Below are 13,238 nucleotides of genomic sequence, written 5' to 3'. Positions count from 1 at the left end.
AACACAGTTTATCAGTCCAGGTTTGTCTACAATACAATCATTTTCCTTCATTCTGTTATTCTCTTAAACTTTGGAAGTTATACTTCCATTCTCTACTTATAGAAATATAAACTTGTGTGGAAATGCTGAAAAACTCTATGTATGATTGCAGAATGTACCAAGAGGGTAAAAGATACTGTTTGAGCTAAAGGACAGAAAATGTGTGATGAATCAGAGCCAAGTCAAGAAGACTATCCTGGATTCAACAGCCAAACACCAAACGAAATAAAATTTATTTGCAGAGAAAATGTAAGCATACAAACTTTTTATGTCCTGTGTAAGTTTCACTCCTTTTGTCTATTCTTTTTCTTGGTCTTCATTCAAACTGTTTTATAACAAAAGGCATTTGCCAACATTTCTTCATTCCTGATCCGAGGAAAAAGGTATTGCCTTTGAAAGGTACATTAGATAGAGGGGGAGCCCGCTGGGACAGTTAGGGAGAAATGCTTGAGTACCTGAATAATCTGTAATATGCAAAGAATTGTAGGATATGAGGAATATAATTTTTTTTTTTTCTAAAAAAAAAGGCTAATCAAAAGTTAGTCCCAAAAAAGGTATCATCATTTTAAAAATTATATTTATTACTTTTATAAGACGAAAAAGAATGACATTTTATATTTTGAACAGCCCTTTCTTTTTTCCTCTTTTCCCCTTCCCAGGGGCATACTGATTGAGGGGCAGGAGGGGACAAAGCCCCCAGCCTGAGGCAAAAGTATGTTGCTCTTGCATTTTTTTGTGTGTGCTGGGGGATGTGTGCAAATGTAAATGGTAAGTGGGCCATGGACACTGGAGAACCATAGTATGTCACTGCCCCTTCCCAACAATCGCCATTGCCTTACCTCACTTTTTTCCCCCTTTCCTCTCAGCACTGTAATAATAATAATAATAATAATAACTTTATTCTTATATACCGCCAACAATCTTGCGACTTCTAGGCGGTTTACAATAGAGAGAAACTGTAAGTAAATGCAATAAAGAGAAGCTGTAAATACAACAAATTAAAGAGTCTAGTAGTATACATCTGAAAATACCAACATTAATTATGATAACAATAGTTTGTGTGCTGCAGGACCAAGAAGTGCCGTGCTGCTTACAAAGAATTGGAAATAGTTCATGGATTGAGTGGGGTGGTTCATAGTTAGTGATTGGGGGTTAGGGCTAATAGTTTACAAGTTCAGGTATGTGATGGTGTTACAAGGGGGGGCTGATGTCCTGGTTCGTTGCCTAGGTATTTCAAGAACAGGTAAGTTTTTAGGTGTTTCCTAAATTCTCCCACTGTAGTGGGTGGCAGCAGCTTATGTGCAACCAACATTTAACTGGGAAGAAGGTGGAGCTGAAGTATATTGTGAGAGCACCATATTAAAAGGATAGGCAAGAAGGAGAAGCAGGGAATAATAGGGAAAATGTATCCATAAGCAGCATATTGCAGGTGAATGCAATATTCTCACTATATCTAAGAAACTTCCAGCATTTCTCCCTCCATTAGGAATGCTCACCTACTTACAATTCACAGAACCCAATGCAGTTTAAACTACTGTATGAGGTGCTACTCAAAAGTTCAGGGAATTCAACTGTAAAAAAAAAATTGCTTACCGAAACTCCTAGTTTCCACCGTCTTCTTTGAGGTAATCCCCTTGAGAATGTATACAGCGATCCCAGAGTTTTCCCATAACTCCATGCATCTATGGAAGTCATCTTGGGTGAGTGCTTTGAGGACCTTCTGCCTGGATCTCTTCAATCGTGTTAAAATGGCGCCCTTTCAGTCATAATTTCATTTTGGGGAATAGAAAAAAATCACAGGGGACAAGGTCTGGTAAATAGGGAGGGTGGAAAATCACTGTAATGTTTCTGGAAGTCAGGAATTGTCGAACAATGAGTGATGTGTGAGCGGGCACGTTGTCATGGTGGAGCAACCAATTTTTGTTTTTCCACTTGTCTGGGCGTTTAAGCTGAATTTTCTCGCTCAACTGCTTCAAAATCTCACAGTATGACTGTCCTACTATCTCTCAAACATTGTGGATAGCTTGTCTACAATCTGCAAGGATAGTGTCATGAACTTTTGCTATGGTTGTGCTTGTTGACGGTCATCCGGACGGTCATCGTCGTGGACAGATGTTTGTCCATCCTTGAAGCGTTTGTACCAAAGGTTTTGCTTTGGCACATGGCATTATTTCCAAAGGCTTCCTGGAGCATACTGCAGGATTTCTGCAGCAGTTTTTAAAGTTTGAAACAAAATTTGATGCAGATTCTTTGCTCAGTAAAATCCGTCATATCGCAATCCACCGACTCACTAAAATACAACCTTACATAATCGCACAGAACAAAACAACGCGACCACTCAGCAGTACGCCCGTTGGCACACTGATTCACAAAGCATACTGCAAGACACCTCTAGCGACAGAAGGGCATACTATATCCAGTTCATGCACGCTGTTCACATTCCCCGAACTTTTGGGTAGCAGCTCATATAAGCTGATCGGAAGAAAGATGCTTCAAATGACCTTAGTGAAAACATTAGGAGGGTATATATATATATTTGTGAACAATGGCTGAATGTACCTGAGAGTGGTCTTCAGTAGGGGGATGTAAAGCTATGGGGAAGGGGATGTAAAGCTATGGGGAAGAGGACTATGTGAAAAGAGGCAGCTAGGAAAATGGGCAAGGCCCATCAAGTAAGAATAATAAATAGAGCAGTGGATGAGCTGGTTAACAACTGCCTAGAGCAGGGGTCCCCAAAGTCCCTGCTTGAAGGCCGAATCCAATCGGGTTTTCAGGATTTCCCCAATGAATATGCATTGAAAGCAGTGCATGCACATAGATCTCATGCATATTCATTGGGGAAATCCTGAAAACCCGACTAGATTTGGCCCTCAAGGAGGGACTTTGGGTCCCCTGGCCTAGAGCTTGTGATGCTGCAAGAAACTGTAGAGGTCAGGGGCATAGCTGCAGGGATCAAGCTAGCATGTGAGTCTTTAATCTAGGAAAGAAGAGATGGATAAAACAATGCTCAGCTTGTTTCAATGATATGAAATGAAACAAAACGTGTGGAGTAACTTGCAAGTTTCATGGCTCCACCTCATTCTCTTTTTTGGTTGGGCTGAGAACTTTTCAGCGGCCCCTCGTATTGATGGCAATCCTACTAACAGAGGAATTACAAATCAATTGCTTAAAACAATAAAAAAAAATAATAGAAAGTATATAAACTATATATAAAGTAAATAAATAGTTAAAAGTAATCCAATACTTTAAAAGGATATATGATTTTAGCAAAACCACATATTAATGCTTTAATATATCTAATGTTTCTCCAAGATTAATGCACCTGTTTATAGACATAATACAATTCCAGACACCAATTTAAAGATCGTTTTGATTTATAGATAAGCAGTACAATATAACAACACTTATAAAACTGCAAATTACACTATACCAAAACTAGAAGACTACTGTCCTCACTATGCATAGCTGAGCTCTGATTTTAAAACAGGTTATAAACAATGCAACATGCTGCTTATTTGCAACATGTACTAAAACAAAATGTGATATTCATAATAAAACAATACCATATACCACAAAACTTAAATACAAACAATTGATAAGTGTGGTAGACCCCCAGACCAATTAAGCCTATGCAAAATTAAAATAACTCCCTAGTATTTGGAGCTCAAAAGGATATAAAGCCGAAGAAGAGATGAGGTAATAATCAGCAAATGTGCACTGTGGCAGTGCAGAATGCCGGTTAACAAAGAATTGTCCTGCTATGCCATGCTAGTATCCAGACAGCAGCAACAAATGGCTTTAAATTAACAACAGTAGCAATATCTTGACAAAAAAACAACATGAGAGAACATCAGTAGGATTTTTAGGAGATATTAGCATCTATTAAAAACAATCAAAGTGAAATAGTGGGCTGATACAGACGCAGTGTTTGTAAAATAGACAAAGGCACACAAAAAAAAAAACCCTGTGAGGTAGAAAACAAACGTATGATGTCTTACTTTATTTTAAAACACTGTTATCTCAATACTAAATATGAGAAAATAAGTCCCCAAACCATTCTTGAAGCCAATTATTGTCCTAGCATTAAATTTAGAAAAGAGGAAGCACAAACCTTTGAGGTGCCGATAGAGCAGCTCTCAGGGACAAAATGAAAGTAAACTCAGCTACGCATGCTCAAACATAATTTAAAGGGGAATGAGCCCCATGCAATTCTATATGATAAAACCCATTAAAGTTGCTATATATACAGCATTTTAATACATGAGATCTGTGTGATATAATAGAAACTATGTAATTAATTAAATAGTAAATATCAAGTAAGAAACAAAATATGTAATATAAAATATCCACAGAGGACTATCACATCATAACAATTAAAAAGAGAGAAACATATTGAAATGAAACTTTTTTGCCAACTGCAAAAACTCTAGAAAAAAAATGAAATAACATATGCTCAGGCATATTTTATTTAACATATATGAAAAATATTGGAAGGGACATGTTCATAGTGCATTATAGGGGAAGAAAGGAGAGTAGTATATGTAGTTGGGGATCATGCCGTAGAAGCATTTGTGAAGGTTAGCATTAATTGTTTAAAGATGGAGCATTGGTGTATACGAAGCCAATGAGCTTTGTTCAGTGTGGGGGAGATGTGGTCAAAAGGGCCATGCTACATATCTTAGCTATATCAGTGTCCCTGACTTGAAGAAAAATATTGTTTTTAAAATTGGAAGTAATTAAGAACATAAGAATTGCCACTGCAGGGTCAGACCAATGGTCCATCATGCCCAGCAGTCCGCTCACGCAGCGGCCCTCTGGTCAAAGACCAGCGCCCCAACTGAGACTAGTCCTACCTGTGAAAGTTCTTGTTCAGCAGGAACTTGTCTAACTTTGTCTTGAATCCCTGGAGGGTGTTTTCCCCTATGACAGATTCCGGAAGAGCGTTCCAGTTTTCTACCACTCTCTGGGTGAAGAAGAACATCCTCATGTTTGTACGGAATCTATCCACTTTCAACTTTAGAAAGTGCCCTCTTGTTTTCCCTACCTTGGAGAGGGTGAACAACCTGTCCTTATCTACTAAGTCTATCCCCTTCATTACCTTGAATGTTTCGATCATGTCCCCTCTCAATCTCCTCTGTTCAGCGCAGGACTTCATCGCGCCGAAGAAAAACGATGGGGGTGTGGAGTGTGGAGGGGGTGGAAGCCCCCCCATTTTACTTAATATTGATTGCACTGGCATTGGGGGGTTTGGGGGGTTGTAACCCCACATTATACTGTAAACTCCACTTTTTCTCTATTTTTTTAGGGAAAAAGTTTAGTTTTCAGTATAATGTGGGTGGTTACCCTCCCCACACACCCCCAACGCCAGCACGATCCCTATTAAGTAGAGTGGGGGGTTCCCCCCACACCCCCTGTCAGAGCCCTTGAAAAGAAGGTTTTTCGTCAGTGCGATGAAGTCCTGCGCTGAATTGTCGGCGCTAGTTTGTCAGCGCGCGTCTGTCTCGCGCGCTTAAGACCCGTCACCTTACAATGTGCCTCCTACATTTTCTCATCAGATTGTCAAGCTTCTGTAATCATTCAATCCACAATGTCGCTGTCATCCATGCTTTCATATTCAACAGGCAGGGGTTTATGTTTTTGACGCACCAAGGATTTCGATTCTTCCCAATCACCAGTGGCTCGAGCTTTTCACTACCATCCATATTGAAACTGAGCAGCAATGTCAATCATTCCTTTGGCACCTTGAAGCCAACAGCTTCACTGTGTTTGAAAGCCAATGTTCCATCAGGGATGGCACGCCAGTATAGGCCCGTCTCAACGGCGTTGAAAACATTACATGGTTCAAATCCACTTATGACTGATGGCAACACTTCCATGATCCATCTTTCTGCACCAAACTCATCCGCATCTTGTTTTCGCCATGCTGCTTCTTAAATTTTATGCCATTACGAACTTTCCACCTCTCTAACCATCTGTTTGTTGCTTTGAAATCTTCTACGCCCAGTTCTTCAGATAACTGTACCACTTTCTCCATCAACAGAAGTCCACTGATTGGCAGTTGTCGACTTCTAGCTTCAACAAACCATCGCAGCAACGCCTGTTTAATGTCCCTATCCTTCCCAATCTTTTTTCCGTTTTCTGGTAGGATTGCTGTTGTTTTGACAGTCTTTCAATATTGCTTACTTTTTTTTGTAAATCCAAGATCTCTGGCTAGGATGAACGCTGTAATGTTTTGCAATAGAGACCTGACTCTTCCTCTGGTCAAGTCTGTTTAAGACATTGACACGTTCAGCCAAAGACAATGAATTTTGTCCACGTGACGCCATGTTGCAGTTCCAAAAGTTTGAACACCTGGCCAGGCCTTGGCTGCAGTTCCAAAACACGTGGCTCATCCACATCAGAACGTGATTGCATTTAACCAGAGAGAACGTATCGTGAAAGAATAGAGGTGAAACCTATGACATCAGTGCGCATAAGCGGATTTTGTGCTTATCAGAATTGAAAATATCCGGAATTTACGTCCTTTGACTTAATGTAAAAAAAAAGGGACCGTGGTGGTCAGGTGCGGATAACCGAAGCTTGCGCTTAACCAACGTGCGCTTAGGTGAAGTCGACTATATATTAAACAGGGGCTATTTAGTGACCTGGGTCACATTAACATAAATCAGAGAGTTGAGAAAAGAAGAAACAGGGTTTAGTTTTACCTTTAGGCATTTAAGCTCCCCATCTCTCTAATACATATTTAATGAACTCAGTTGAATATGCAGTGTGTGATTTGGAGAGAGTCGTATATTAGTTTGATATATTTTTCTTCATAGCCTAAATAGGTGTGGAATAAAGGGTCCAGAACCAATAAGTAAGAAAACCTTGTTGACAAGAAGAGAAAACTATTAAGCCAGGGGTGCCCAACACATCGATCGCGATCGACAGGTCGTTCGCTCAGGCAACCCCAGTCGATCGCAGAGCGGGTTCCCTTCTTCCCTTCTTTTTTTTCCCATCCTGATTGGCCCGCCTCTTGAAGAATGCCGGCCAATCAGAGTGCTGGAAGGGCGGGGTGAAGGGTCGGTGGGGGATGGAGCTCAGCGCACCACAAGAAATAGAAGCGTCTGTAATGATTGAGGTAAGAGCCGAGGCCTAGTGCTGCCCGATATACAATTTTAAAACCCCCAAAATCGGCCTCCCAATCAGTGGCGTACCGGGGGGGAGGTCCGCCCCCGCCCCCGCCCCGGGTGCACGGCTTGGAGGGATGCACAGCCGTCCGGTCCTCCTGCCCTTCCTTTCCCCCGGTCCGCGCTCGGGGCTCGCGCCTGCCTGGTCCTGTACCGCCACGCAAATGGTGCTGTTGGTTATCGCCAGACTCGCGGCAGTTGATGGCACCATTCGAGCGTCGGTGCGGGACCAGGCAGGCGCTAGCCCCGAGCGCGGACCGGGGGAAAGGAAGGGCAGGATGACCCGGACCTGGCCGGCTGTGCACCCCTTCTAAATCCATTGTACTTGTTTTTTATTCAGTTCCACTAATGAGCATTGTGACACATGGGGCAGTTCTTGGAGGTATGTCTCTTCTGCATTTCTTTGTTTTCCTGTGCCTAAGTATTCTATTAATTTAACTTCCTTGTTCCTGTGGGGATCTCCAAAGGGGACGAATGGGAGACAGCCGGTGGCAGGTGGTACTTTAGCAATTCTTGCAGGTTGCCATAGGCCTCAGGTCTTCCCTTTGCCTGGTCCTGCCCCTCCTCTGAGTCAGAGACAGGATTGGGGCAGAGGGAAGACAGCTCCTGAGGCCTATGGCAACCTGCAAGGATCGCTAAAGTACCAGCGATCCTCTCTGCAGACTGCTCTCTGCTGGAATTAGGTAAATGGATGTGGGGAGGGCAGGCCTTCGGGAGGGGGGGGGTGCAGTCCTTCAAGGGGTAGTGCAGGCCTTCAGGGGGGGAGTCAACCTTTGGGGGGGAATGTGCAGACCTTCAAGGGGGGGGTCAGGCCTTCGGGGGAGGGGGGTGTAAAGTGAAACACATGTACATTTCTTTTTCTGGGGGGTCCTGGTGTAGAAGTACATGGAGGGAGGGAGAGAAGGGGTTCAAAGAGATGGACATATGCCGGACTTTGGGGAAAAGAAATAATGGGTCTTAAAAATAGAGGAGAGGGAGAGAGATGGTGGACAATGGGATTTAGGGAGGGAAGGAACAGACAGGGAAGAAGTTGGAAACAAGGGATGGTATGGAGGGAGGAATAGAGATACTGGATAGGAAGGTAATTGGGAAGAGAAAGGGAGAGATGGTGGACCCTGGGGGTGGGGAAGGAGGGAGAGATGAAGGATGAAAGGGTAGTTGAGAACAGGTGGATCTGTGGATGGTGATGAAAAAAAGGAAAGATGCCAGACTTGGGGGGAGGGAAGGGAAACAGAAGGGTTGGACAGAGATGGAAGATGGATGGTTAGCATGGTGAAAGAAGAAAACAACAAATGGGCAGGAGACCCTGGCAAGTGAGTTATCAGAAGACAACCAGAGCCTGAGACCAACAAGATTTGAATAATGTCCAGACAACAAAGGTAGTAAAAATGATTTTATTTTCAATTTAGTGATCAAAATGTGGCCATTTTGAGAATTTAAATCTGCAGTCTATATTTTGCACTATGGCCCCCTTTTACTAAACCACAAAAGCGTTTTTTAGCGCAGAGAGCCTATGAGCATTGAGAGCAGCGCAGGGCATTCAGCGCAGCTCCCTGCGCTAAAACCCGCTATTGTCTATTTTTGTATGGTTGTTACTGAAGTGACATTGCATAAAGTCATCTGCCTTGATCTCTTTGAAAAAAACCCAGAATATAAATGATAATTAACATTTTCTCTGCGTACAGTGTGCTTTGTGTTTTTTAAAATTTTATTGTTGGTAGATCATTTTGGCTTGGTCATTTTAAAAGTAGCTCGCAAGCCCAAAAAGTGTGGGCACCCCTGTATTAAGCCATGCTTCTCTGAAACTAATAGTTCATCAGCAGCAATGTGAAGGGAGAGCATATTTAACTATAACTCTAATTCATGTCATGCCATTCTCATTTGTGGGAAAATTAAACAGTCAGTTTTGATTGCCATTTCCAAGCTATCTTTTACTTGTTTTACACAACAGCTAATCACATTTGTAGGACCTACAATCAGATTGTTTTCATTCTTTTATTCCAAACATATCTATCATTATATAACACATGGTAAATAAGCATTGGACGGAATTAGTTGACCTCCATATATGTTTATTCAGAAGCCTTCTTTCAACCAGGGTGGATAACAACATAATGATTATAATAAAATTGTCAAGGCACACAGCATTAAAACAATTAAAACAAATATTCACCCCAGAATAACATTATGCTGTATTGTCTTCTAAAAAGATCTCATCCCAACCTCTGCAAGGGAGTCAAGATGGCATCAGGAGCAGACGTGCACGCTGAGCTGCGGGACTAATTTGGTCCTGAACCAACTCTTCTCCAACTTACCGGTCCTGCGGTGTAAGTTTGCATGATGGGGAAGAGGAAAGGTTTAACGCGGTCTGTGCCTCCAGCGACCGCGACTCCGAGGGGGTTGGTTCAGACCACTTTGAATGGTCTGGCTCGGCTTGCTACACCGAGGACGCAGCAAGCATCAGGAGAACCCCACTGTTGATGGAGGATCTTAGCGGCAATGGGGCAGTGCTAAGCCCCGAAGGAAGACAGGCACCTAGCCAGCCCGGAACCACCAGTCCCATGTTACAGGCAGTGCTGAAGTCCCCAATAGAGGAAATGGAAGCAAGTAGCCCTGGAGGAGCGGCTGGGAGACCCTGTGGGGTTGAAGATCAAGCCGGAGATTCTACACCGATCTCAAGCATGGAAACTGAAGAAAAGAATACCGGGGGAGAAGTGATTATTTATGGAAGGTTAGAAAGACCTCCTGTCATGAGTATGGAGGAAATTTGGAAGGCAAAGGAAATTATGGATTCTAATCTACAGAAAGCAGTGGCAGTTTTGAGGAAAGATAATGTTGCTATTAACTCTAAAGTAGAACACCAAGAGGGAACCCTGAAAAACTATGGTGAGATTATTCATAGACATGAACAACAAATTTCACAAGTTAAAGATCTTCAATTGGATATTGTTAAAGAAAGAAATGTTATTAGAACATATTGAAACTTACCAAAGCAAAAATAACTTGAGAATTTTGAATTTCCCTCGCTCACCAGTAATCTCAGCTATTGAAATAATTCGCAAATATATGCATGAAGTTTTGCAATTACCTAGTGAAAATTTACCACCAATTGTAAGAGCGCAATATTTATCTATTAAAACTAATGTAATTAGTTCTACACCAACACAGATTGAGGTTCCTGGTACACAAATTGACTTAGCAAATTTCTTAGAAAGCTCTCTTGATGTAGTAATGGAAAGGACTACCCTTCTGGTGACTTTTGCTCTCGAGTTCTATAGAGATTTAGTACTTAAGACTTATTTCAGAAATATGAATGTTCAATTTTTGGGTTCAACTATACGTATATTTCCTGATTTTTCAAAGGCGACACAGAAGAGAAGAAGTGACTTCTTGGTTTATAGACCGAGAGTCATATCTCTAGGTGCAACCTTTATTTTGAAGTTTCCGTCAAAATCTTGTGTTACATATGGTGGGAAAAATTTTCTTTTTTTTGAGCCCAAACAATTGTTAGAATTTATTGTGGCTAAAGAAGGTAGTGAAATTATAATTGGTTCTGTTGCCGTTCCAAAAGAGTAGCGCGAACTGGCAGCTTCCTGCGCCCTTTGTGATGCTCCTAACACGATAGATTGTTATTTCTTTCTTTTTCTTTCTATTCTTTGACTCCATATTATTTGTGGACTAAATAATAATGTTTTTTCTTTTGTGCGCTCCCACGTTAGATTATTTTCTTCTTGGAAATTACAAATCTGTGATCGAGTATGTTTATTATGCTTGTATGATCAATTAAAATGATAAATTAAAAAAAAAAAAAGATCTCATCCCAAACTGTCATATGCAAAGTCAAAAACACTGTTCATCTACAGTAGTATCAAGCTTCTTAAAAATTCATAAGAACATAAGAATTGCCGCTGTTGGGTCAGACCAGTGGTCCATCGTGCCCAGCAGTCCGCTCACGTGGCAGCCCTTGGTCAAAGACCAGCGCCTTAACTGAGACTAGCCCTACCTGCATACGTTCTGGTTCAGCAGGAACTTGTCTAACTTTGTCTTGTATCCCTGGAGGGTGTTTTCCCCCACGACAGACTCCGGAAGAGCGTTCCAGTTTTCTACCACTCTCTGAGTGAAGAAGAACTTCCTTACATTCGTACAGAATCTATCCCCTTTCAATTTTAGAGAGTGCCCTTTCGTTCTCCCTACCTTGGAGAGGGTGAACAACCTGTCCTTAACTACTAAGTCTATTCCCTTCAGTACCTTGAATGTTTCGATCATGTCCCCTCTCAATCTCCTCTGTTCGAAGGAGAAAAGGCCCAGTTTCTCTAATCTTTCACTGTGCGGCAACTCCTCCATCCCCTTAACCATCTTAGTCGCTCTTCTCTGGACCCTTTCAAGTTTTCCCAAGTTAACTTGCACTTCCATATGCTGCTGCCACTGGCGTAGTATAGAGGGCATGGGGGGGGGGGGGGAGCAGTCCGCCCCGGGTGCAGTCTTTGTAAAGGGTGCAGAAACCTGTCCTCCACTATAGTCCCCTTCCTTCCCAAACCCCACCACCACCACGCACGTGCACTCCTTCCCTCATACCTCATACCTCATACCTAGGAAGTGATATCAGAGGGATACCGACACGAGGCAGGCCGCAAGTTTGTACTATTGCTTTTGCATAGAAAATTTAAAAGGTTTGGGGGAAGGGGCCCACACATGGCAGGGGGGCGGGGAGGAGTGGGGGGTAGAGAAGAGGGCATGGGAAGGGCACCACTGTCCCGGGCGCCACTTACCCTCACTACGCTACTGGCTGCTGCAAATAAAGACATAGAAACATGATGGCAGATAAAGGCCAAATGGCCCTTCTAGTCTGCTCATTCACAGTAACTATTATCTATTTCTCTCTCTCTAAGACAGTGGTTCTCAACCCTGTCCTGGGGACCCCCCAGCCAGTAGGATTTTCAAGATATCCCTAATGAATATGTATGAGAGAGATTTGCATATAATGGAAGTGACAGGTATGCATATCTCTCTCTTGCATATTCCTTAGGGATATCTTGACAACCCGACTGGCTGGGGGGGTCCCCAGGACAGGGTTGAGAACCACTGCTCTAAGAGATCCCACGTGCCTATCTCAGGCCCTCTTAAATTCAGACACAGTCTCTGTTTCCACCACCTCTTCCAGGAGATTGTTCCACACATCTACCACCATTTCTGTAAAAAAGTATTTTCTCAGATTACTATCATCTTTCACCTCTTAACTTCATCCTATGCCCTCTCATTGCAGAGTTTCCTTTCAAATGAAAGAGATTCAACTCATGCACATATATATTACGTAGGTATTTAAACGTCTCTATCACATCTCTCTTCTTCCGCCTTTCCTCCAAAGTATACAGATTGAGATCTTAAAGTCAGTCCCCATGCACCTTATCACGAAGACCACACACCATTTTAGTATCCTTCCTCTGGACCAACTCCATCCTTTTTATATCTTTTTGAAGGTGTGGCCTCCAGAATATTCTAAATGAGGTCTCACCAAAGTCTTATACAGGGGCATCAATACCTCCTTTTTCCTACTAGCCATAACTCTCCCTATGTAACCTAGCATCCTTCTAGATTTTGCCGTCACCTTTTCAACCTGTTTGGCCACCTTAAGATCATCACATACAATCACACCCAAGTCCCACTTTTCGTCGTGCACATAAGTTCTTCACCTCCTAAACTGTACCATTTCCTCTGGTTTTTGCAGCCCAAATGCATGACCTTGCATTTCTTAGCATTAAATTTTAGCTGCCAAATTTCAGACTATTCTTCAAGCTTCGCCAGGTCTTTCTTCATGTTATTCACACCATCCGGCATGTCTACTCTATTGTAGATTTTAGTATCATCCTTTTAGTTGGGTTTTAAAAAGCTTGATCTCTTTTAATATTCTGATCTTGATGGGTAAGTGATTCTACTCTCTAGGGCCAGTGATAGAAAGAGAGCAAATCCTAGTGTATTCAAAATGTATCTTACACAATGCTGAAATTGCTAACAATGCTGAAATTGCTGCTT

The 13,238-nt window shown here is 42.3% G+C and overlaps 1 protein-coding gene across 5 annotated transcripts in view; it reads right to left on the bottom strand.

Annotated features, from left to right (window-relative positions):
* The window catches only part of SLC16A7 (solute carrier family 16 member 7), a 323,799-nt gene extending 319,612 nt beyond the window's left edge, over positions 1-4,187 (bottom strand). For 3 of the 5 annotated variants that reach the window (XM_033959550.1, XM_033959552.1, XM_033959542.1), the window contains exon 1: positions 4,151-4,187. The gene's annotated coding sequence lies outside the window, so the exon portion shown is untranslated. Of the gene's footprint in view, positions 1-4,037; positions 4,056-4,150 lie in introns of those variants that run through there. The other 2 variants (XM_033959545.1, XM_033959547.1) reach the window with 2 other exon arrangements.
* Between the last annotated feature and the right edge of the window lie 9,051 nt (positions 4,188-13,238).

This window comes from Geotrypetes seraphini, chromosome 9 (assembly GCF_902459505.1).
Source record: "Geotrypetes seraphini chromosome 9, aGeoSer1.1, whole genome shotgun sequence".
NCBI lineage: Eukaryota > Metazoa > Chordata > Amphibia > Gymnophiona > Dermophiidae > Geotrypetes > Geotrypetes seraphini.
Note: the sequence above shows the minus strand (reverse complement) of the source record. Positions and strands in the feature narration are given on the sequence as shown.